Source organism: Nannospalax galili, unplaced genomic scaffold (genome assembly GCF_000622305.1).
Source record: "Nannospalax galili isolate Female #2095 unplaced genomic scaffold, S.galili_v1.0 scaffold371, whole genome shotgun sequence".
NCBI classification, from domain to species: domain Eukaryota; kingdom Metazoa; phylum Chordata; class Mammalia; order Rodentia; family Spalacidae; genus Nannospalax; species Nannospalax galili.
In genome coordinates this window covers 1,805,515-1,831,525 of record NW_008331606.1, presented here as the reverse complement: position 1 = coordinate 1,831,525, position 26,011 = coordinate 1,805,515, and positions in this window count along the sequence as shown.

Below are 26,011 nucleotides of genomic sequence, written 5' to 3'. Positions count from 1 at the left end.
CCTAAAACAAGGAACTCTAGATAGGCTGACTAGATTCAGTGGATGGACACGCACTGGGGAATGGCTGGGGGCACCAACAACACAGTGAATAGTAACAGGGACGACAGAGTATATGGGCTCCAGTGGGCGGGGGGGGAGGGTATGGGTAGGTACCATTTGGGATGTGGGCATATAGATGAATAAGATAGTTTGGGATGTTCTATATGGAATACACACACACATCAACAAATTTTTAAAAATGAGTTGTATTTGCAGAAGCAGCATACAAATTTGCTTCATGTTAATTAGTATAAGTGAAAAACATTACCATTGAAATCTACCTGATGACTTTATATCCATACTCAGATGCCAAGTATCTAAGTGTAACCATAACTAGTAATAATCAGACACATAGAGATTAAAGACACATGTGCAAACATCTAAGTGTTAGTAGCATTAAAATGAGTTTTTCTGTATGAAGCAATATATTTTAAAATGAAATGGAGCTCTTTTTTAAAGGTTAAAACCTCATTCAATTTTATGTCTTATAGGGTTTATACTGAGTTCAGTATTGTATAACTGTATTAACTCAACTGTGAACCTAAAACCTTACAGCCAATTTTGAAAGTGATGCATCTTTTCTCTGGAAATTGTTACTGAATATGTTAATGCTGTGATGAAATATTTCTTCTAGTCATGTAGTTATTAAGTAAATAATTTTAAAAAGAAGAGTATGATGCTGGGTAGGTTGACCAGGCTCCATGGGATAAGCCTACAGTGAAGAACAGTTGTGGACAAAAATTACACTTAATAGGCCTTAAAAATACTAATACAGGACATGAAATTGGGCTGGAATAAATATAGGTAAGGAAGTCTGAATGTGATCAATATACATCAGTATACATTGTATGAAATTCTTTTAAAAATGAATGAAAATATGCTTTAAAGATGTGTTAGTGAACATGAGTGAACATGTATTTCTGTAGTAGTGTATAAAGTCTCTGTAGTATATGCTCGAAAGTGGTATGGCTGGATCAAAATTGTAGATTTCTAGTTTTTGAAGAATTTCCACATCAGTTTTCATTTCAAACAATAGTGGATAAGTGTTCCCCTTTCTCCACATTCTCACCAAGATTTATCATTGTTTTTTGTATCTTAACCATTATGCCTGAGGTAACATGAAATCTCAAAGTGGCATTAATTTCCATTTCCCTGATGACTAAAGATGCTGAATATTTTAAAAGTATTTCTCAGCCATTGCACTTCATTTTTAGAGAACTCCCTGTTCATTTCCTTGCCGCAATTTTAAATTGGGTTGTTTGGATATAGTGTTTTTTAGTTCTTTGTATATTAAAGATACTAACCTTCTATCAGAGTTGTAGATGGTAAAGAATTTTTCCATTCTGTAGGTTGCCATTTCACTTAAATGATACTTCCCTTTGCTGTATAGAAGCTTTTAGTTTCACGAGGTCGATTTGTTAATTGTTAGCCTTAATGCTTGCACTATAGGAGTCCTGTTCAGAAAGTCTTTTAATTCGTTTATAAGTTCCAATGTATTCCCTACCTTTCCCTCTATCTGATTCAGGATATCGGGCCTTATATTGAGATCCTTGATTCATCTGGAGTTGAGTTTTGTGCCTGGTGAGAGATGTGAATCTAGTTTCATTCTTCTACATGCCACTATCCAGTTTGGACAGCAGCATTTGTTGAACATGCTGTCTTTGCTCTGGTGTGTATTTGTGGCTCCTTCACCAAAAATTAAGTGGCTTTGAATCTGTGAATTTAAATATGGTTCCTCAATTCTATTCCAGTGATCAACGTGTCTGTTTTTATCCCAGTACCACCTTTTTTGATTGCTGTAGCTCTGAAGTTTAATTTGAGATCAGGTATAACCGGGGGTCATTGCCCCTACTAGACACCAGAGACTAGCAAAGTAAAAGCCTAATGCCAGGAATGGACTCTTCTTATGAAAATGTTGACCAGGAGTCCCATAGACCCTCAAACAATACTGGCCATTGTCCATTTTCTTGGTTACCCATGAAAGCTTCATGGGAAGACCCCACTGCTGAAGAAACTACTTACATGAACTGTAGAACAAACAAGGAGAAATCAAGCTGGTGATGACTTCAAAGCCTCATCTCTACTGCCTAGCACTGACAGCACTGGAAAGTGCTCTGCAAGCTACCTGAAGAGAAAATTCATCATGAACAGCTGTGTATGATGTAGTACAAAAATAACTGGCCTGGCAAGATATGCCCACCAGTACAATAGTGCCACAAATATTACAGGAGCATACAATTACTTTCTAATTGAATTTAAGATCTGCTTCATGGGATGGAGACCATATCTGACATTGATATCAGGCCTAGGAACCTGAGGCTATATAGCCCACAGGCCATGGGAGAAAGTCTAATACAACTATTTTGCTAAATAGATATGGTATAAATTGGTTTCTAGTGACTTATTACTATACCCAGAGATTAATGCATCTCTCATCTCCCAGCAGAGACGCTTCCTTATATAGCAGATGGTGATTAACACAGAGACCCATAACTAGTCAACATACAGAAAATAAGAGGCTTCAGACTGCTTATTCCAGAGTAGGACACGTATATCAAACTTTTGCCTCCCAAGGCTCAGGAATCATTGCAGAAAAGGAGGCAGAACAGGGGTCACAAGAAAACAGCATTTTCCAGACAGCTGGTCAGTTATTCATAAAGTAACAGCAAAGCTGACAGCATGCACAAGTCCCACTTAAGCTCAAACCAGACAAAAGTACCAGTATAGACATGGGAATGTGGGGAAGAAAACCCATCCCTACCTGAGGAACTATTGGCAACCAATGACTCCTGTGAAGGGGAGATTCAGTCTCATTTAAAGGTGAGACTCAGGTTGACCAGGCTTCAGTGGATGAACCCACACCAAAGGGCATTTGTGGAAACAAATCTGACTCTGTAGGCCTTAATATATGCATATGTCTACATATATGTACTAGAGTACAGAAATTTGGTGGAGGGTTAGCAAAGGAGGTGTAGATATGGGAGGGGGTCTAAATATGATCAAAGTATATTGTATTAAATTTTCAGTAATTCAATAAAAAATTTTAAAAATGGGTTAAAAGGATTGAAATAATGGTGGTAGGCAGTTGATAAAAGTTAGCGCTATGTTTTTCAAATACTGGTAAAATAATTTTGGACTCTCCACTGATCTTATGTAGTCAAAATGTCACTTCACATCATCATTCACATGTTTCCCAGGTAACTTCAATTGTCTAATACATTACTATGATCTTCACCTAATCTCATCATCTTACAACATTCCCCATTTCACCTAATGATACATCCACCTATCCCATTCCTCCAGTCAGAAACTTAGATATTATCCTTGATTTACTCCTGTGGATTAGCTCTTCATATCAAATCCATCATCAACCGCTGCCATTTTTATCTACTACATATCACACAACTGTAACTGCACTGCTTCATCTCTACTGCCACAACTTTATCCAAGAACTTGAGACTCATCGTGCATTCTTTTCTTAATGCTAAATTATCATCAAGTTCCTTTAATGCTAAGCCCTAATTATATTTTTCATTATTTATTAATAGTTATATATGTACCACATATAGAAAAGACTATATAAAACATATTCACAGTGTAGGGAATAATTTATAATGAATACCCATTAACCACCACACAAGTCAGATTTTCTAGTATTTGAAAACTACTGCCATCACTCAATACTAAGGCTAGAACTCAGTGGTAGAGCACTTGCCAAGCATGTGCAAGGTCCTGGTTTACATTCCAAAACCACACAAAATTTAATAGTGATAAAAATATGTATAAATGGCACATGTTTGCCTTCTGAGGATATTTGCTTTAGAAATACTATAAATGTTTTCACACAACTATGACCAAATAGTACATCAATACCCATATGAAAATATAATAAAACCTATTGTTTGTACCATTAATATTCAATAATTTTAAAAAGACCTGTCTTCATGCTATGTTTTCTCTTCATTATATTTATTCCTCTCTCACTCTCTAGTGCTATTCATTACTCTAAATTTTGTTTAATAAATCTCTTACTTTTCTTCACATCTTGACAAGGTATATAGACATCCTTAAAATGCATTAGTTACACATTAATTTCATGTGATCTTAGATAAAAGATGAGATGCTATTTTTATGTCTTCACTTCATAGAAATTAAATCATTCTTATACATTCCCTGACTACCTACTTATTTACTCAGCATTTTTGTGAAACATTTATGTTGGAGTATGTAAAGTTAGTATGCATGCTTCCATTGCAATACTACATCCATTGTATAAATACACCATGATTGGTTTATTATTTTTTTATTCTTGATGCGTATTTACATTTTTCCAGCGCTAGAGTATCACAAACAATGTAGCCATGAGCATATATGAAGATTATTCTATGGCATAATAGTTGAACCAGTGGGTCAGGAGGCATGAGAATTTTCTATCTTTGAAAAACTGTGTTTCCAAACTGCAACAATTTGCATTGTTATTGGCAGTGTCTAAAGACTGAACATTACAACTTCCTTCTGAACTGAAGGGCAAACATTCAGTTTTCACTATTAAGCTTGTTCTCTCCAGACTTTTTGCAGATAACTTTTGCTAGTTTAGGAAGTTCTATCTCTTCCCGGTTTGTTGCATCATGAATGAATATTGGTTTTTGTCAATTTTTTTCAATTTTTCTTTACATGACCATGTGGTTTTGGTCCTTTATTCTATTAATATAGTATACTACATTAATTGATTTTCAAATGTTAAACCAGTCTAGTATTACTAGAATAAATCTCCAATGTGTCATGGTACATAATCCTTTTTATATGTCGCTGAATTTGGTTTGCTAATCGTTTTAGCTTTCTGGTGTTGCATCTCAAATTACCACAAGCTCAGCAATGTAAAACAACACCCATTTATTAAGTGACCATTGTGTAAGTCAGAAGTCAAGCATGCCCTGATTGGGTTCTCTGTTCAGACTATCACAAGGCTTAAATCTAGGTGCCATTCAGACTGTGTCTCAGCTGGAGACTCTGGAGACAATCTGCTTCTAATAAGAGAGAACTGAGCTCTTTGGCATTGCTTCGCTGAGGCATTCCCTTGCAGGTTAATATTCTGGGATGGATTGGAGCTCCAGCAGGCTGCTGGTGTTCCCTGCTGTCTCCATGTTCAAGCAGCAACAATGTGTCAAAATTTCTATCATGCTTCAAATCTCTGACTTCCCTTTTCTGAGACCATGTAGAGAGATCTCTACGCTTATAAAAAAAAAAACAAAAAAACAAAAAAAACAAACTTGTGTTATTAAGAAAGAGCCACCTGGATAATTTCCTTATCCATCAACTGTTTTAGGAACTAATTACATCAGTAAAATCCCTTCACAACAATACACAGATTAGTATTTCATTAAATAACTGATAAAAACATGTGTGAACCAAAGGCCAGGATCCTGGGGGATCATGTTAGAGTTTTACCTACCAAATTAATGTTTTGTTAAGGTTATTTGCATTTGTGTTCATGAGAGACATTGACTTGCACTTTCCTTTGATTGAAATATCATTATCTGACTTTGAAATCAGATAGTTCTTTCCACAAAGAATAGGTTGAAGAGTAATCATCACTTTCTCTTGATCTCTTTAAATATTTGGTGGAATTTATCAGTGAAACCACTTGAACATGAACTACTTTAAATTTTTTTTAATTATTTCATTTTTTCTTGCCACAGGTTTATTCAGTCTCTCTCTGTCTCTCTCATTCTCTCCTTCTCTCCCTCCATCCCTCCCTTCATCACTCTTTTAGACAGGGTCTCACTGTAGCCCACGCTGGCCTCAAACTTTTGACCCTCCTGACACCACATCCCAAGTTCTGGGATTATAGGCATGCTCCACTATGTCTGACACTCTATTGTGATTTTCTATTTCTTTCTGAATCTGTTTCATTAATCTTACTGTCTATAAAATTGGTCAATTGATCTAAGTTATCTAATTTGTTAACACAAAGCACTTCCTGTACTTGATAGAATATTGTCCCCCAAATATGCATGTCTACTCAAAATTTTGGAATGGGATATTTGAAAATAGGGTCTTTGCATATGTAATTAGTTAGAAAAGGTCCATTGACTATTATCCTTGTTAGAAGGCCACAAAAGACACGAAGTGGGTACAGTGGAGAAGGCAACGTGAAGACAGAAGATTGTAGTTAAGCCGCCCATAAGCCAAAGACTGGCCAGCAACCACCAGAAGCTGGAAAGGCAAGGAAAGATTCTCCCATAGAGCCATTGGAGAGATACATTTTCTCTCCCATAGCTTTTGGCTTTGAACTTTTAGCCTCAGAACCATGAGACAGTGCCACTCTGCTGTTATGTCCCTTATTGGCTTTTGTTCTTTGCCTCCCAGCAGTTCGAGGAAGCTAACCTATGCACACATGAACAGTTTGAGTTGTTTCATTCCTATAGCATCAGAACTGGCATTCCCTTTCACTTCTGACTGTGGTAACTTGTATCTCTCCACTATTTTCCATAGCCCCAGCTGGCCTGGAACTTACTATGTAGACCAGGCTGGCCTTGAACTCACAAAGATCCACCTGTTTCTGCCTCTGCCTCCCGAGTGCTGGGATTAAAGGCGTGTACCACTATGCTGGGCTTCAGCGTAGCTTTTTAAAAAATATTTTTAATTGAATTTTTGTCAGTTTCATACAATATATGTATTTTCATATAACATATTTTGACTATATTTAGATTCCCTCATCATCTGTTCCCTCTCCAGCCATGTGTGTTTGGCTATGTTTATACTGCCACACGAGTTCCCTCTTATTGAGAGGGCTTTAAGTTCAATTAGGTAGCTGTTGATTATCCCCAAGATAAAAGTGCCACTACTGTACCAATATAATTTTCTATGCCAGTCGTTTTTGTGGCTATTAGGCTTTAAAACTGTGTTGGACCATTGACTGATTTTCTCCCTTAGCAGCTTGCATAGTGTCCTCCAAAACTATGAAAGCTAGTCTTCAGGGAGGAGGCTTCCAGGTCAGTTCCAGTTCCATTGCTCCAAGTTCTGTGTCTAGAGTACGTCCTGTCTTCAGTAGTAGTAGTTCTGTGGGAAATAATCAAGGGCTGTGGAAATAGCCTGTGTAATTTGGGGACTCTTTTGGAATGCCCTGACCAACAACTCAAAGAAAGGTTTCTCCTGTCTGGCACTGTGTTTCTTGTTATATAGCCTTCAGCTATACATGTGCACTCATGTACAGATAATGTGTGCGAATTTTTCAGTAGGCTTTTGAACTAATACACTTCCCTCTGGTTTTTCATACCAACTAATGAATATTTATTCTCTCCTCTCTCTCTCTCCCTATCTACCCTATCTAACCTTCTTTCCTCCCTCCACAGTTAAAATATTCCTATATTTTCCCTTGATAACACCTCTCTCCTATAATTCCCCCTTTCTTGAGCTCCCTCTTCCCCTTTACGCCTATGGTTCTTTGTATAACCCTCCCTCCCACCAGTTAAATTCCCCCATTTTTACTAATTCCACCCTCGGTATCACCTTTCTCCTACTATCCCTCTCTCTCAGACTCCTCCTTTCCCTTTACCTCCATGGTTTCCTTTCATTTTCCTGGCACTAACTAAAGGTGACCTTTTTTGAAAAATAAATTTATCTGTTCTCATGGTAAATGTGGTTGTTAATGGTTGTCCTACTTGAATTTCATTCATTCAACATAGCTTCAGGGTTTTGCACATATTTATAAATAGATGCCTTGAATTCTTTGTGTGCTAATCCAACTGTTGAGAACACTCAAGCAGTTTCCATATATGTATATTTTCCTATGTATGGGTTGCACTTTTCCATTTATTTTTATGTCTTGTTATTCTTTTTCTTGAAGACTTGACATTTTAGATCAATTTTGTAGAAACTATATTTCCATAGTTTTCTCCAGAAAGATGTGGTTGTTATCTTGCTTAGTTATTCATTGCTCTGATGATTTTTTCCTGAGCTTAATCTGTTAAATCTGTCAGTCTTGCACTGTATAAGTGTGTGGTATCTGGTGTGCAGTGCTGCTTCTACTCAGCTGTTTTTCAATATGCATGGCTTGTTTGTTTTTAATTTTGAGATTTTTTTTCATACAATATAATTTGATATTTAGATCCCCTTCCCTCCACAATTCCCTTACATTCCCCCAATTTAATGTACTCAAATATACATATATGCCTATAGAGTCTAATTTGTGTCCCCAAATAATCTTCAGTGTAGGTACATCCACTGGAGCCTGGTTAACCTATCAAAAGTCCCAAGAGACTATCTTTCCTCATTCCAGCAGCAATTAGTTGCCCAAAGTTCCTTAGGTTGGGTTGGGAGCTCTTACTCACTTCTGCATGTCTATGTTGGGATTTTTTCTGGCTTGTGCTTAAGTGGGACTTGTACATCCTGTCACCTTTGTTGCGATTTCATATGAGTAACTGGACAGCTCTGAAAAATTCTATTTCATTTGTGGTCATGAATAAGGGTCATGAATAGGTCCACCACCACCCCCTCCGCAATGGTCCCTGAGCCTTGGGAGGCAGAAGTTTGATTTAGGTGTCCTAGTCAGGGATAAGCACTCTGCATCCTCTTGTTCTCTGCACATTGGCAAGTTGTGGGTTTCTGTGCTAATCAGCATCTGTTGCATAAGGAAACTTTTCTGGTGAGAGTTGAGAGATGCATTCATCTATAGATATAACAATAAGTCATTACGACACATTTTAATACTGTAACTATTTAGTAGAGAATCAAATTAATATCAGGCTCTTCCTTATGCCTTGTGACCTGTCTAGTCTCAAAACAAAGAACAAAAGTTGGTGAGTATGTGGAGAAAGGTGAACTCATGTTTTGATTTTTAAACCTGACTCCTAGCAAATTCTCTCTCTCTCTCTCTCTCTCTCTCTCTCTCTCTCTCTCTCTCTGGAACTTAGTGGTCAGAGGTACTGAAACACCTTAAACCAGTGTACTCTGAGAATTTGTACCTTTACCAGCTTGCTCTCTGATCTGCCTCTGATTTTACTTCCTGCCAGATCATTTTCCTTATAAGTATGTACACAGCATCAGATCAGGTCACTAATGGGTCACTAGCTTGGGACCTCATGAAGCGTCCATATGAACTGCATATGAACAGTCTCAGCCAGATATCCATTTGTCACAATGACAACCACAAATTTAAGCTAGTAGAGAAAAGTTGTTGGTTTTCTCCCATTGACCAGCTTCTTACCAGTCGATTCCCTTAACAGCTATGCTAAGCATAGGCATTGTCCCATTATCAGAATAGATGGTCTTGCCCCTTGTCCTTGGCAGAGAAGCCTCCAAGCCACAATATGATGGCGCCCCCACACCAATGGAGCTAAGGTGAGATAGAATCACCCCTGTAACAGAGTGCTCTTCCTGCTGTTTTAGCCAAGTTTTCTTCAGCATAAATGCTCTTTAGATTGTCCTATGCCTTTGGTTAATTTCTAGACTGTTGAAATGGTTGCTTTTGTCCAGTTGTCTAACTTCACATCTTGCTTTTTGAAGCATGGTTTTTCCCTGTCTCCTCTCTTTGCCTGAGCAACTCCTGATAAACTTTTCAATTTTTGTCTATCAAATGAGTATGTAATGGTTTCTCATTATATTCTTAAATATTTGATGTGACTCACTGGTGAGAATATTTGTACTTGAGATTTCTCTTCATAGGAAAGTTTTTCATAACAACTTCAGCGTATCATTAATGCTTATAAGAAAATGAAGTTTTTTCTGATCCTTTTGGGTCAGTTTTGATAGGCATCTTCTTATCTCTGCTCTAGTTCCCCCCATGTGTTGTACACATAAGCTGAAGGAACTGATTTTCCAAAACGCAAAGCAGATTATTCTACTCCCTTACTTAAAACCTTTAAATGACTTTTAATTCCATTTCAAAAAAAATCCAAGAGCTGCTTGTCTCATCCTAGTGAGATTACTTTGCAGTCTCATTTTCCCCACTCTCCCCACCCATTGCTTGCTCTGTGCCGCTCTTCTCTTTGTCCACTCAGAGCCAAGACTGTTCCTGTCACAGAGCTTTGCATTTCCTTTCTCCTCGCTAGAATGCTCTTCTCCCGAATTGTAACATCCTGACTCCATCTCATTTTTTATATTTCTTCTTAAATGCCATTGCTCCTGAAAGGCCTTTCTCGAGCACAACAGTGAAGTAGATTCCTCTATTAATTTTTTCCTTCACAGCGCTTTGTCATAATTTGTACCCCTAATTGTTTTTTTCAAATATTCATTTGCCCTCTATTTCTCTAGACTGTAATGTCTTTGAGGCCTAAATGTTGACAATCTTATTTGTTGTCCAATTCCAGTACCTAACCAAGTACTTGGAGAATGCTTAGGCACGCAGATGTTCTTTAATTAATAATGAATATAGATGCAAAGATACTCAGCAAAATACTTGCAAACCGCATACAGACACATCAAAAAGATCATCCACCACAATCAAGTTGACTTTATTCCAGAGATGAAGGGATGGTTCAACACACGTAAGTCAATAAATGTAATAAAACATATAAATCAACTTAAAAACAAAAATCACATGGTTATCTCAATAGATGCAGAAAAGGCATTTGACAAAATTCAACATGCATTCATGTTAAAAGTCCTAGAAGGAGTTGGTCTGTAGGGAACAAACCTCAACATAATTAAAGCTATATACAACAAACCCTTAGCCAGCATCATCCTAAATGGAGAAAAATTAGAAGCCTTCCCATTAAAATCAGAAACCAGACAAGGTGGTCCACTATCTCCACTCCTTTTCAATATACAGCTTGAAACTCTTACAAGAGCAATAAGACGAGAGAAGGAAATTAAAGGAGTACAAATTGGAAAAGAGAAGGTTAAATTATCCCTATTTGCAGATGATATGATATTATACATAACAGATCCCAAAAATTCCACTAGAAAACTGTTAGAATTGATGAATGCTTGCAGTAAAGTGGCAGGATACAAAATCAACTTACAAAAATCAGTAGCCTTTCTATATATCGATAACAAGCAATCAGAAAAAGCACTCAAGGAAACCTTCCCATTCTCAATAGCCTTAAAAAAATACTTAAATACTTAGGAATGAACCTAACCAAAAACAGTAAAGATCTCTACAATGGAAATTTCAAAACTTTAAAGAAAGAAACAGAGGAAGACACTAGGAGATGGAAAACCTACCATGCTCATGGTTAATGAATAAACCTAATCAGAGCTAAGACATGGATAGAGGCATAGCTTTGTTAGGCTTGAATCAAGTTATAAGCAAATTGGTCCTGAAGCACTAATAAAGTGAAAGATAAAGTTCAAGTGGAGTTGATAGTCAAGAGTAGTAAACAAGTTGGAATTGAAAGGGTCCTTGAACACTAAACTAACACTAAACTGGTTTTGTGCTAAAGGCAAATGAGAGTCATTGAAAGAGTGGTAGAAAGGAATTAAACAATTTGGCCCAGCTCTGTCGACTAATAGCTCAGGCCAGAGCCAGGATAGTGGTGCATACCTGTGGTCTCTCAACTACTGGGGAGTGTCAGGTAGAAGGATTGCTTAAGCCCAGGAATAATAAATGAGCCTGGGCAACATAGAAAGATTTCCTATCTGATAAAAAGAAAATGAAAAGAAAGAGGAGAGGAGAGGAGAGGGGAGGAGGGGGGAGGAGAAAGAAACAGAAGAAAATTCTTCCAGCTTAAAAGGACGATCTCATCTCATTTTTAGATTCTCAATTATATCACTTGTGAAGATACTCATATGAATTCCCATCAACAAAATCACCTTTGCCATCCTGAATACTTACTGATACAAAATTAGAAGTAGGAATGTCAAGGTTGTATATGCAGGCCTAGTTTTTTAAGATTTTATAATCAATCAATAGAATTCAAGACACAGGAGAGAGAACATTTAAAGGGGGAATCTTCATTCCAATAAGAAATTTTCTGAATTTCTGTTCATTCCCTTGTTAAAGGGGGTAAGAAGTATGCAAAGGTTGAAAGTGAAAGTTCTCCAGCTAAAGAATTAACTTCCAATCTGCCAGCAAGTTCAATTTCACACTTGGTCCCTCTCATCTTCAAGATCCAAGAAAGAAAATTCAGCAGGAAACAGTTGTTGTAAGCTGGTACCACATCAAGTTGCTTGCTGAACTGCAGCACCCCTCACAGCCTAACACATGTATAAAGCATTTCCTTCAGTTCCCGTCCTGTGAGATTGGTGCTTTCCAGAGTTGGGTGCCCTATATACTTAATAAGCGAAAACTTCTTGACCTGGAACCTATTGATGGGCTTCAGAGGGGTCTATGCACTCGCTGAAACTCTGTGCTCATTTTGGTGTATATGTGCTTTCATCAGATTTTCAAAGGACACCATGTTCCAAAAGGAAGCGCAGCTCAGAAAGATATGGCTTTACATCTATCAGTGTTATAATTTATAAGTGCAAAGAACTGAAACCTTGATGTGCTGCATTTTTAAAGCCATTATAATGAGGAGAGATTGCATCATGGTTTAGAGAGTCATGTAAATGGTTTAAATGGAGAGACTCTGAAAAGGCCTCTTACCTTAAATAGATAGCTTCCATTGGTTTACTGGGGTGTACAGTTTTTCCATTAGCATATCCCTGTAAGGTCCCCTTTGATTAGGTTCAAAAGCTTCTGGAGACTTCTGTTTCCTTTAATAATAGGCTAGACTATTTTGACAAACTCTCCTGCCAAAAGCAACCAAAACTGCTGGATAAAATAAAAAACATTCCCTTAAAATATTTATATGATTAAAAGACAGAGTGGGAAAAAGCATGTCAAATTTTCAAGAGAAATCTGATTCTAACAAAGTAAATTTAGTATCAGTACACCAAAAGCACTTGTTATAGACTGTATATTTCTGTCTCTCCCAATTTATATATTGAAATTTTCTCTCCATATGTGATGGTATTAGCAGGTGGTGATATTGGGAGGTAATTATGTCACAAAGGTGATGCCCTCAGAAATGGAAAGCATCATAATAGAGGCCCCCCAGAGAGTTTTATAGCTCTCTGTCTGGTACATGAAGACAGTAGAAGTTAGCACCCTAATCCAGAGAAGGATCCTCACCCAAACCCAAGATTGCTTGCATCCTGATTTCAGACTTCCAGCCTGAATATAATAAATGTTTATTGTTTAAACCAAACAGTGAGTGGTACTTTGTTATTGCTGGCCAAATTGACTGAAGATCCATTTTCACTCTGTATTTATTGGCACTCCATTATTCAAGCATCAGTTTCACAGCCTCAAGGGACAAAGTACATAGAAGTATAAGGAGTCTTACAGGAAACCAACCCACATGAAACCGAGCCTCAAGGGGCTCTAAATCATGGTTCAAGTGAACCACAATGCAAATAAGCCCCTCTGTTAGATTTTAATCAAGAAAAGAAGCATCACCTTGTGCACCACAGCAGGTGCCTCTGAAGTGCACACCTGGAAACCACTGTGGCTCTCAAGAAGCTCTGCACCTCTTTCACCAACACTTACTTTTCAGATTCTCTCACGGTGAAAGTCTCAGTTCCTAACAACATGAATATACTTTCTTGCTTACTTCATCCTATGACATATATTAGGTTGTTTCAAAATTAAAACATTGTTTTAAGAAAACTAATGAGGAAAGTTAAGATGCATGTATCCTTAGAATGCATCTAATTAAATGTTTGTAGTCAGAGTACTGTGTTGAAAATTATTTATCCTGCATATATAATTAGGTTCTTTGAATATGTAATAAAACTGCTGGAACCATCTAGGCCCACAGGCCCTTCTTCATAAAACAATATTTTTATAACTTTTCAAACAAGACATTAAGATAATTATACAATTCACACCTATATTCCCTGTTCCTAGATCAAAAAGTTAACATTTTGCTATCTTTTCCTTACCTAAATAAATAATAGATGTACACATTTTATTTTTGCTCAACTATTTAAAAGTAAGTTGGAGGAATAAGGGATCATCTTTCAGCACTCATTTCCTTATACTAAAAACCTTCTCATTGAAAATAATATTCTGCCTGAAATTTCAAGACTATTTTGTCTATTCTCAAGCATGTTACAATAAAAGAACTCAGTACATTCTCTAAAATACAAATGGGAAGAAAACAAAAATATTCTGTTAAAGTTTAGGTAGAAACATTAATCACTACTAGAGTCCTAACCTAGTCAGTTTATTACCTTGTATGTAACCTTGGGGAGAGAGGCACCTCATGAAGGCTCATGGACCCAGTGAAGGCTCTTGATCCTCATGAACCCAATGAGCCATATAAGCTTGCCCACCTCCTTTCTCAAGGGAATGTTAATATGCTCAATTTCATGAGGGTTTCATGTGGGTGATCACAGCTACTCTGATTCAAGAAGGCAGTGTTCATGCCCAGCCCTGAAGAAAGAACTACATACCATTCATTCTTATCACAACCACAAGAGGAAAACATCAGAGTGAGATTTTTCAGAAGAGTAAGGGATTTGAAATGTTTGAAAACCACACTCACATTTATCTAAACACAGGCACCATGCTTTTTTTTCTTCTGTAAAACTTTGAAGGACTGGTCCCAGAACCACATTGACTATGCCATCATCCTTGCTAGCACAGTGGATGGCCTGAGTTCTCTTTTTGTAAATATTTTATTATTTTAATATACATGTATGAGTATATTGCCTGCATGTGTGTAAGTGCACCCATGTCATGCAATGCCCACGGATCAGAAGAGGGCATCAGATGCCCAGAACTGGAGTTAAGAATGGTTGTTAGCCACCATGTGGGTGCTGGGAACTGAACCTAGGTCTTCTGCAAGAGCAGCCAGTGGTCTTAAACGTTGAGCCATCTCTCCATCCCCCTGAGCTCTCTTCTCTTCTAACAACCTAGAAACTGGAACCTGGAGCCCATGTCTTCAGTGGCAGCTTCCTGATGTCCCACTGTCTTGATTATAGCAGAGGCAGAAGCTCTGTAAGTTATTTTTACAGCATGAGCAGTAAATATGTATTGTCAGCACAATGCTATATGACAAGTCACCCCAAACTCAGCAGTGAAAAGCCATTCTTTTTATTAATTAAATTTGCCTTTTGACAACTTCATGCCTATATATAATGCATACTGATTATTCTCACTCCCTTCTCCCTCTTATCTCCTATCTACCCCTATCTAACCCCCTCTTCTGTAGAAGTCTCTCTCACATATTCATGTCTGTTTGTGAATCACTAAGTTTAACCAATGCTGTCCGTATCGGTTTAAAGCTATCCATTGGAATCTGGTGGGCTCAACACTGGGTACACATCCAAAGACAATTACTTCCCCTGTCCCAGAATCTATCAATAACCAATGTCTAGCAGTAATGGATAGAACCCCAAGAATATCTCTCTAATTTGTGACTGATTCTTGAGAGTCTTGTACATGCCCCATGAAAGTAACCACATCTGATGTGAGTTCATAATTGCCATGGCTATATCATGCCTAGAGGATGGCATTTCACAGTCCTTCTTTCTATTACCTGACCCTCACATTATTCTTGCCTCCTCATCCACAATGTTCCCTGTGCCTTAGAGAGGGGTTTAAATGTCCTGTTTATGGCTGAACCCTCAACATCCACTTATTATGGGCACAAACATATATATTTAGAGCCAGGCACAGTGGTACATACATTTAATCCCAGCACTTGGGAGGCAGGAGCAGGCAGATCTCCACGCATTCAAGACCAGCCTGGTCTACATAGAGAGTTCCAGGCCAGCTGGGGCTACAGGGAGACCCTGTCTCAAAAAGACAAAAAGAAAACCCATAAATATTTAGAAGGCAGTTTGATGGTATGTCAATTTAGTTAAACAACAGTAGTAAGTTCCTTCCTTGGGTCTATGACCTCACCGTAGTACTAGGTATAGAGTCTCTCTTATAGAACAGGCTTCAAATCCAATCCAGATGGTGGCTGGTAATACCCACAGCAGTTGTACCACAATTACACAGGTAGGTACATATTTCCTGGCAGGTTGGTTTTGTAGCTCATAGGATTCACAGCTGAGTAAGATCATTGATGTCTTTTCTCTCCCAGTAGCTGCAAATCACCTTCCAGAATTTTGAAAAGTGGCCAGCAAGGAGGAAGTTATAGCTTCCTTTCTCTGCATCTTGCGAACAAGGTGTCAGTACCTTCAGCAGTAGGATCTTATACTCTAGTTCTGGTCAGCAATCCAGAGTACAGACAAGAGCCTGTTTTAGGGGCCTCTGGAGCTTCTCTGACCAGCAGCTCCTGTGGAGGCATCCCATACCTGGCACTAATGATTTTGTTTAATGTCTCACTGTTTCTAGGATCAGCATTGTCTAGTCATGCAAGGTATCTCCATTCAGTCTCTCTTTTATGTATTTTAATTTTTTATTGAATTTTTGCAATTTTCATTCAATATAATTTGATGGTATTTAGATCTCCTCCCCTATCTGCGCCTCCCCTTACTGTCCCCTGACTAATTTAATGTACTCTATTATATATGTATATATGTTTGTATATGTATAAAATATATTTTATATATGTATAATATATGGCCCAGAGAGTTTGATTTGTGCCCCACAGTGTCTTTTATATTTTTTAATTGAGTTACAAGATAGTACATTTCCATTTGGCTTTTTCATGTGCCCTTTATTTTAATTAATTTTTACCACTCTGTCCCCTGATTTCCCTATACCCTTTCCTGTTTATACCTTTTTACCTCCATGATTCCCAGTCTCTACTTTCATTTTACCTATGTTTTGCTAGCCTCCCTCCCCGAGACAGTCCTCCCACCAATGTTCCTTTCCTAGTTCCATAGCTTCCATAGGCACTTCAGGTTAAACAAACCAACAAAACTAAAGAATCAAAGGTAGGGTCTGTGTATTTCAAGAACATGTGGCATTTTTCTTTCTGGGTCTGGGTTACCTCATTCAGTATAATTTTTCCAATTCCATTTATTTCCCTTCCAATTTTATAATTTCTTTTTATTTACATCTGAATAGAATTCCATTGTGTAGATATACCACATTTTCATTATCTATCAGTTGATCTATATCTAGACTATTTCTATTTACTAGCTATTTTGAAGAGAGCAGCAATGAATATAGATGTACAGGTATCTCTGTAGCATGAAATAGAATATTTTGGGTATATGCCCAGAAGTGGTATTTCTGGGTCACATGATAGTTTTATTTTTAGTTTTTTGAGAAACCTCCAGATGGATTTCCAAAGTGGTGGCACCGATTTACACTCCTACCAACAGTTTAAGAGTGTCCTTTTCCCCACATTCACACCAGCATTTGCTGTTATTGTTATTCATGTTGATAGCCTTTCTGACTGGGATGAGATAGACTTAAAGTAGTTTTAATCTGCATTTCCCTGATGGCTAAGGATGCTAAACTTTTTTTTAAACAAGTGTTTCCTAGACATTAGGGATTTTTTTTAGTTCTTTGTATATTCTAGACGCTGTCAGATGTATAGCTGATTAATTTCTCCCATTCTGTGAGATGCTTCTTTACTCAATTGACAGTTTCCTTTGCAGTACAGAAGCATTTTTGTTTTATGAGATCCTATTTGTGGATTATTGGTCTTGTTTCTTGTGTTACCAGAAATAAGAAATTCAGAAAATCACTACCCATGCCCATAAATTCAAGCATGTTAGGGAGCATAGCTTTTCCTTTCGCATTTTCAGGGTATCAATTCTTATGTTGAGGTCCTTGATCCACTTGAAATTTAGTTTTTTGTAAGATGAGAAAAAAGGATCTAGTTTCATGCTTCTACATACTGATATCCAGGTTGTCTGGCTACATTTGTTGAAGATGTTGTCATTTATCTAATATGTATTTTTGGTATCTTTATCCAAAATCACATAGCTGTATTTGCATGGACTTATATCTGGGCCTTCTTTTCTATTTCATTGATCTATGTGTCTGTTTTTGTGCCAATATCATGTTGTTTTATTATTATGTCTCAGTATAACTTGAAATCAGGTGTGGTGATGCCTCCTCCAGCATTGCTTTGGCTATCCTCTTATCTCTTTTGCTTCCATATAAACTTTAAGATTGGGTACCTTATTCAGTCTGAAGCCACAGTGACCACATGGAGCAGCTAGGGTGCACAGGTCCAGAGGTAGGGGGACGAGGAACTGAGACGGGAATAGGGCCTCTTACCAGGTCTAGGCCATGGCCACAGTGACCATGTGGAGTAGCTGGGGTGCATGTTTCTGGAAACAGAGGGTGCTGGGAGCCCAGCCAGGGCTGAGTTCTCTTACCAAGTCCGGGGGTTGCAGTCCAGCCATTATTTATCATGAGTCTCCAGGTCAGCCTTGAGCTTCTGCTCTTATTTCAGCCTACCCAGAGAGTTCTAGGCTTAACTGATCTAGAAGTTGGGTGGTTGTCAGCCAAGGCAACTGGGATAACTGGGCCATAAGCTTCTCATTTAGCAAAAGTCTAGCCCAAGCAGGTTCTCCTGGCAAGGAAGACATAGGTGCTTTCCCAGGCTTAGGTTGCTGTCATGCATCCTGCTGTCTCACTAGCCAAAACAAGTCACAAGGACATGCCGGAGGCTAAAATAGTTAGTCCCGACATTGTCCATTTCATTGCAGGCTCTAAACCAAACCACTTTTGCAATAACAGTTCACACTCTACTGCATCTCTGAATAGAATCCCATCTAGAAAACACAAGTGAGCAATGCAAATTTTGCTGGATTCTGTAGCCAAGAGTATGTGAGCAATACACCAAATAATACTTCTTCCCTTTCCTTTTAGTCTTTCTTTCTCTCACCCACGAAGTGGTCTCTCTTTCTCCCTCTTTTCTGCAGATCAGTCAATTCTCATAAAGCATCTCCAAATCCGCATGAAACAATCTCATCAATAAAGGACTGGAATTCACAATTCTGAGACTACAGTAAGGAACCATATATATATATATATATGCTTTCCTGTTGTGATATTAATTGTATTTCCTGTTGGTGTTCTCAAAATAAAATGACATGGGTCCTCTGCTACAACCCTTCATTTGTTCTCCAACCATTACCAAAAAAGGACAAATCTCAGTCGGGCATGGCAGGCCCTCTGAGAGCTACACACCCCTGCATCTCCAGCCTCATTTCCAGAAGCATTTGCAATTATCCCAATGGGCTTTGCCACTTCAAATGTCCATGCTTTGGCCCCTGCTGTTCTCTATGCCTGAAATAGCCTGCACTTCCACCCCGGTCTGCCTGTCTAGAGAAAACCTAGTCCCCTTTTCTCTGTAAAGATTTTCCTACATCTCTGTGGTAGAGCTGACCTCTTCCTTCACCTATGGCCCTACTAGACATTGGGATGTAGTATATCACTTATGTACGTCCTGTTATTGCACTGTGAATTCCTGAAGGAGAAAGAACATGTCTTTTCCTGCCAGTATCTCCAGTGTCTGGCACATAGCAAATGACTAAATTAATCAATTTCGAGGTTGGGTTGTAAAAGAAATTCCATAACTGTTTTTAACACCATCTAAATTATTGTATAATCCCACAGTGACTACTTTGAAGACAAGACCGTTAATTCGAGGACTGTAAATTCTAACAAGTTGTTAAAAATCAGTCACATTAACTTTATCCGTATTTTTCTATTGTGTCCTCAAAGACACTGCTAAGTATTAAGAGACACTTTACATTCACATTTTAGGACACATAAATCAAGATAGGAGAGGATACTCTGCAATGCCACATGACTTCAAGATCGCAGTAAGCTATCACAGCCTGAACTTCTTTCCCACACTGATCACTGCAGGTTTAGGGGCCAGTCTGGGTAGTTGTGCTCCATTCAACAATTCAGCAACACATCTCACTTGGCAAGGCAGGGGAAGATGCACTAAGGAGTTGAGAACAAACAATTAAATGTTCTCACTAAAAGAATTTTTCACATTTTATCTGCCAGTGACAGTCACTTGGTAATATTTAACTTTAAGAGAGAATAAAAGTACAGTCCCACTCTGTGCCCAACAAGAAGGCCAGCAATACTGGTGAGCAGCACTAACACCTTCGAAAATAGTGTGTTATTAGGTCCAGTCTAAGCAGGGAAGAATATTCCTTAGACTACACTTTGAATTTTAACTTTAGTTTGCACATGATTACTCACTTTCACTCCTCTCAATATCTCTGCTCAAGACCCTAGGAAGTGTTGCTATGCCACCTCAATTTGAAAGGCATCTACTGCTAAAATTGTTTCCCTAGGAGAGATATAAACAATATCTTCCCTCCCTCTGTAAGGTCCCAATGACAAACCAAGGCACCTTGGGGAACCAATTTGGCCTACTTACAGAGCATAGATGAGGGGTCACTTACAGGAGTATGGGTGCTTCCTCCAAACGGCAGCACTGAAGTCTTCACCCAGCATGAATGATGGTTTCACCATAGCCATACAGGTGGAACCCCATTTCCCTTAGTCTTCCACAGACTACACACTCTAGCCCTTCTCCAAGACCACATGCAATTAGGGCACAATTGCATCCAATATGTTAGGAGGAGAGGCTGGATACTCAAATGATGACCCTCACCATCCCTCCTTCTATGAGGAGACAACAACAGTCAACAAGCCCAGCTATGATGATCTTTTTATAAACCAGTGAAGCTGAACACCTAAGAATGGAGTGAACAATAGTCCTGTACACCAGTATTGTAAAGACAAAATTTTATCTTGCTCAAGGTAAATGAGTCTCTTTTCTTTAAGGCCTTTGAATGAATGGTTGGTTGAGGCACAGCTACACTATAGAGGGCAATCTACTTCAATCAAACTCCACCAATTTAAATGCTAATTATCATTCAAAAACATCTTCACAGACATATTCAGAAAGATGCTTAGCCAAATATCTGGGCACTATGACCCAGCCAAGATGATACATAAAATTAACCATTACATGTGCATAGAGCCAATGTACACTGAGCACTCATTTCAGGGACTAACTGGATCTTATTCAGAAAACCATGCAGTCTACTAGAAGCCTAGTGATTTTCTAGAAGATCCTAATTTATTTTTTTTAAACTAGAAATACCATCCATGACTTCCCTAAAAAGATTACTTTGCTATTCTTTTGCCAGACATGATAATTAACCCTGCAATATGAATCTCTAGCAACCTTTGCCATTTCAGAAGTAATTTTTATTTTCTCAATGTCGAGGTTTTTTTTTTTGAGTTTTCATTATTAATTGTTTTGAGTAAGTGTACAGTGGTTCTAGGGAAAACAGCAGGGCAGGAAGGACAGCATGCTTAAACAAGGTTAGTCATGAAGGCAAAAATTGTATTTGGAATATTTAAGTATTTTAAAACATGCTAGTGAATTCATTTTTTAAAATTTTATGTGTATGAGTATATTGCCTGCAGATCAGAAGAGAGCATTGGACTCGCCTGGAACTGCAGGTTGTTAGCCACTATGTGGGTACTTGGAATCAAACCGGGGTCCTCTACAAGAGCAGCTAGTGCTCTTAACCACTGAACCATCTCTCCAGCCCCCTCATTTATGTTTGCAATGTTGTTCTTCCTATCACAGAAGGTTTGTAATGTTTCATCTTTTTAAAAAAATCTAAGCCCAAAAGAGTTTGTGTCATATTTCTTAGTTCACATAGAACTCTGACCTAATTCTGGATGGTACCAAAGTCTGTCATGTTTTCCTTTTGCTCCATGGTACCCATTAGTAATGTCCTTCTGTGAACTTATACTGATTTTCATAGTAAATTGTTTTAATCATAGATATCCCATCTCTTCTCCTTGAGCTTAATGCAGTCTTTGTAGTATACTGTTAGCCATCTAATGTTCAGCAACACTATAAACAGCTCTGGGAAAACACCATCAAGAGGCTTATAAGCAAAGATCCTTATTTATGAAAATTTCCCAACATCTGTCACAAAGTCTGGTCTGGGTATTGGGTTAGCACTGCGTGTATATTGACAATTCCTGGCATCAGTGTCAGGATAGACGAAAGGATAGTTATTAGTAGGAATTTCTTGGCTTTGATGATTAGCAAAAATCAGCCCTGGATTTTGTCACTATCCTATGAGATTTCAGTGACAGCTGTATTACCACAGCAATAATGTAATGGGCTTCATCTTAGCATAGCCCAGATGCATTCATTTGAAAGCAGATGAAGGAGCAAAGGTATATAGAGTGTCATACAAATGGGGTTTAACACAATCCACAAAATCTACAACTGTACCTATAGGATCAATATTAGCCAATATATCTACCCAATATAGCCCCTAACCAAGTAAATATTAATTGATAATTTTCAAGTCCCAGAAGAAGTGCAGAGAAAAAAAGATCTTATAGATTCAGGAGTAAATGTAATTGCTCATTTTTATTTAATATTATTTTATGTGTATGAGTGTATTGTAAGCATGTAAGTAAATGCCCCATGTTGTGCAATGCCCACAGAGGTCAGAGAGGGTGTCAGATCCCCTGGAACTGGAGTTACAGATGGTTGCTAGCTGCCATGTGGGTGCTGGGAACTGAACCCAGGTCCTCTTCAAGAGTAGTCACTGTTCTTAACTACGGAACCATCTTTCCAACCACGTAATACTTCATATTTATGTGTCAATTTGATTAGAGATGCCCATTTATCTGGTTAAACATCATTTTTCAGTGTCTATATGAGTACTTACAGAAGACTGAGTTAAAAAGATCTCCTTTGAGGCTGGAGAGATGGCTCAGCAGTTAAGAGCACTGACTGCTCTTGCAGAAGACGTGGGTTCAATTCCCAGCACCCACATAGTGCCTATGAACCGTCCTTAACTCCGGTTCCAGGGGAATCTGAAGCCCTCTTCGGACCTCCACAGCATTGCACGCCACAGGTGCACTCACATACATGCAGGCGATACACTCATACACGTAAAATAAAAACAAAAAAGACGAAAAAAAATTTTTTAAAAAATCGTCATCCAATCTACTGATGGTCCAAACAGAACAAAAAAAGCAAAGGAAAAGAAAATGTTCTCTCTCTCTCTCTCTCTCTCTCTCTCTCTCTCTCCCCCCCCCCCCCCCTTGGTCATTGGTTTCCCTAATCCTCAGGCCTTCAGACCCTGTCTGAATCACATCATTGGCTTTCCTCAAGCTTGTAGACAGCAGCAGACTGTAGGTGTTCTCAGCCTCCTTAATAATGTGTGCCAATTCCTATAATCAACCTGTCTCTAAATCAGACAAGTCTTGTTTTCTAGACATTGGCTGTTTTGACAAACTACTCACTGTATCTGGATTCTCTTTGGGGAGTTATAAAAAAAAGTACTTATTATAAAGGGTGTATTACTTTCCCAGGTACCATAACAAAGTAGCACAAACTGGGTAACTTAAAATAACAAATTTATCATCTCACGGTTCTTTGACTTGGAAATCGAATATCAAGGTATCAGCAGGGATGTACTACTCTCTGATGGCTCTGTGGAAGAATTTTTCCTTGCTTGTTCCAGCTTCTGGTATTTGCTGCCAATCCTTGGTGTTTCTTGGCTTGTATATCATCACTGTAGCCTGATGGGCATCACATATGCTAAGTGTCCTTGCATCATCTTCTGTCTTTGAGTCCAAATTTCTCTTTCGGGTAATGACATCAGTCGCATTGGATAAAGGTTCATCAGCTTACTTTATTTTAACCTGATTACTTCCGTAAAGACCTTATTTCCAAAAATATCCCATTATGAGTTACTAGGGATTAGGATATCAGAATATAATTTTTGAGGAGCATAATTCAACCTATTAATAATGACATAGCTTAAAATTTTTTTAAAGGGACTCCTTACAATAGATGAAAAGAATAAAATAGCCCGTAACTTATAGTTCAAAATATAAGAGGATCTAGAAGAATCTACAATGTGGACAAGCACTTAAGTAGGCATCAGGGATTCGGCCTCCAACCGCAGCTCTGTCTGAATCATCTTCCTGACTTTAAGCAAATAAGCTAATACCACAAAGCTCCAATTTTCTTAACTTTAAAATGAGTGGCTTTGATTTATGATCTTTAAATGTCCCTCAAATTCTTATATGATTTTTCAGTTAGAGAAAAGTTACATAAAATCAAAAAAATTGATTAAAATGCATGGTGGTCACCATGGCAATATAGCAAGGGTCTAGCATCTTCTCTAGCCTTGAATATTGTGGAGGGTTAATAGAGAAAGAATGAGAAAAGAATAAAAGTTGAGCAATTCCCAACACCTGCAGTCACACATGCAGTGATTTGATAGAACATAACACGGGTAGTGGGTGTAGTTCAGTGGTAGAGCACTTGCCTAGCACACACTTGGTTCCATCCAAAGCAAGAGAAAAATTTCTGAGAATATAACATAAGGGTTTCCAGGTATGGGACAAGGTCACAAGTGACAAAGTGACAAAGACACAAGGCTTTGTAAGGAGTAGTAGAAAATGTGTGTTACATTACACTGTTAAGAAAAAGACAACAAAGGAAGCAAATGACAATTTAATTGCATAAATGCAGGATAGACTGATTTGAGGATCTTAAATCCTTACCCTTGTATCCAAAGACCTTTTTATATCCTCCATATTCTGGGTCCTATTATCTTAAAAAAAAAAAGCAAATGGGCTCTGCTACCCTGGGCAGCACAACCCGCCAGCCTCTTTCCTGGATAAGTCCAGCTGTACTCACCACTCCTTGACTCCCCCAGCCTCATTCACTCTCCCAGCTCCCCCACCCCATCTCTCCTCCTAGCCTGGGTACTGGCCCATTTCTTGTCTTGGCGCCCCAGACACTGGGGCTGACCTCTCAGCCCGGAAACACCAGAGCTTCCTGATCCTTTGCATCCAGACCAACCCAGCTCCTTCTCAGGGTCCCCAAGAGCCCTCTGGGCCTGGTCCCGCCCTCAGCTCCCTCTGCTTCCCAGGGCTGCACAACCCACCAACCTCTTTCTTGGTTAAGTCCATCAGTGCCCACCGCACCTTGACTCCCCCAGCCTCATTCACCCTCCCAGCTCCCCTGCCCTGTCTCTCCTCCTAGTCTGGGTACTGGCCCATTTCTTGTATTGCCACCCCAGACACTGGGCTGACCTCTCAGCTGGAACCACCACTGCTTCCTGATCCTTTGCATGCACACCAACCCAGTTCCTTCTCCTGGTCCCCGAGAGCACTCTGGGCCTGGTTCTGCCCACACCTCCCTCTGCTTCCCAGGGCTGCACAACCCACCAGCCTCTTTCTTGGTTAAGTCCATCAGTGCCCACCGCACCTTGACTCCCCCAGTCTCATTCACCCTCCCAGCTTCCCCTGCCTGGTCTCTCCTCCTAGCCTGGGTACTGGCCCATTTCTACTCTTGGCACACCAAACACCTGGGCTGACCTCTAGGCTCAGGGCCACCACTGCTTCCTGATCCTTTGCATCCAGACTAATCCAGTTCCTCCCAGCATTCCCCAGGAGTCCATGGGGCCTCTTCCCACCCCTACCTCCCTTTGCCCTCCTGGGTGGCAGGGCAACCAGCTGCCTGAGACCAGCATCTTTCCAAGGCCCTGCTCCCAGGCCAGTCCAGGCCCTAAATTCCTGAGGACAACATCTTTCCTAGAGGAATCCAGACCTTAGGAGAAAGCCTGAGAGCATCTGATCCTCATCTGACTTGGACCTCTGTGAGACGACCTGAAGAAGAAAGCAATTTGGCCACTCCAATGTAAAATTAAAAGAACTGGAAGCCTAGACCAACCAGCTTTTCATGCCCAAGAAGTAAACCACAAAGGCACATAAAGTTTACAAAAGAGGCAGACCTAAACTTGAAAGCTTGCGTCTCACACAAGAATCAGAAACTACAAAAGAAATTCACATGTCAAAGACACAGAGAAAAAATAACATGAAAAATGAAAAAAACATATCCCCACCAAATACCAATAGTCCTCTAGAGGAGTACAATGAGAACCCCCTAGAGATAATGCAGGACATGGAACTCAAAAAGAACAATTATAAACATGATAAAAAGAATTCAGTGAGTTTAAAGACCATACAAACAAAGAAATCAAAGAACTGAAGGAAGATAGGGATAAACTTCTGAATGAATTCAGAAAATAG